The following is a 1,366-nucleotide window of genomic DNA, read 5'->3' as shown; positions in this document are numbered from 1 at the left end:
TGCTTTTGATCCTATTATGCTTTTGATATTATGATGCTTTTGATCCCAATATGCTCTCGATCCTATTATGCTTTTGATATTATGATGCTTTTGATCCCAATATGCTCTCGCTCCTAATATGCTTTTGATCTTATGATGCTTTTGATCCCAATATGCTTTTGATCCCAATATGCTTTTGATCTTATAATCCTTTTGCTTCTAGTGATGCTTCTGATCCTTTGTTTCTCTTAATCCTTTGATGCTTTAGATCCTTTGATGCTTTTGCTCCCAATATGCTTTTGATCTCATGATATTTTTGATCTCATGATGCTTTTGAGCCTTTAATGCTTTTGATCACACACTGTAAAATCCAATAGCTGTCATAACTTGAAAGACATGAGTTAGCTGTAATTGGGTATCAATAATTTGTGCTTCTCAATTGGTTTTACAAAGAAACGGTTCATTTCATGGCGAAAAAAGCTATTTACTTATTGTTTTGAGTGAATATATCTTAGTTTGAAGTCATCTTAACTTGCTTAGAGCTATAATCGGGAGCATGCACAGTAGAAGCCACCAACGTTTATTCTTCGTCTCAGGACCGTTAGTGGTGCCGATCAGACTGTGCCGACACATTTGCTGGAGATTTCATCGCATGTGGAACAATAAGGTAAGTTTTCAAGCAAGATAGGTTAATACTTCTGTGTGAATTTGTGTTTCTGTCTGGTGCCTCGACATAAGCTATCAAATGTTAAACATTAACAAGCTAACAGGCAGAGCACATGTTCAGGCATGTTTTGGCGGCGTGCACCACCATCCCTGGCTTCACCTGAAAATCTATTTTAACGTTAAACGCTTACATTTTAAATGTAGCTACAGTAATTTTTAGTTTTCATGAAGTTGACACAGTGGATGTATTTTGTCAAATGTTGGGTATTTGACAGTGAAATTAATTTTTATAAGTATTTTATTTCATATTTCTCTGTAGTAGTGTCTTAAAATATTATAACTTTCATTTATAACTTTCATGATTATTATTTATTCATATCTTGCTTGTCATATGAACTTACATGCTTATTATATTTTATAATCTTATATGCACATTTAACAATACTGTGTTTCTTTCAAACTCTGTCTGTGTTTCTTTAGTTGCTGCTGCCTAACCAAGAGGCAATAAATGTCTCGCTGTTGTATGTCACAGAGATAACCAGTGTTTTAGATTCAAGGTCAGTCAGAGTACATGTCAGCCCAAGCGGCCTGCACTTTGCCTTGGTTCTTTTAGGTAGCCATAAACCAAATAACAGATGTCCTGCTTGTTATCTCTGTTTGTCTGACTTTCAATAAAGGAAGAGAACTGCAGAGATATCGCCAGAGTTTTCAGAAAGTCACG

This window comes from Etheostoma cragini, chromosome 7, assembly GCF_013103735.1.
Source record: "Etheostoma cragini isolate CJK2018 chromosome 7, CSU_Ecrag_1.0, whole genome shotgun sequence".
In the NCBI taxonomy this organism is placed as follows: domain Eukaryota; kingdom Metazoa; phylum Chordata; class Actinopteri; order Perciformes; family Percidae; genus Etheostoma; species Etheostoma cragini.
Note: the sequence above shows the minus strand (reverse complement) of the source record.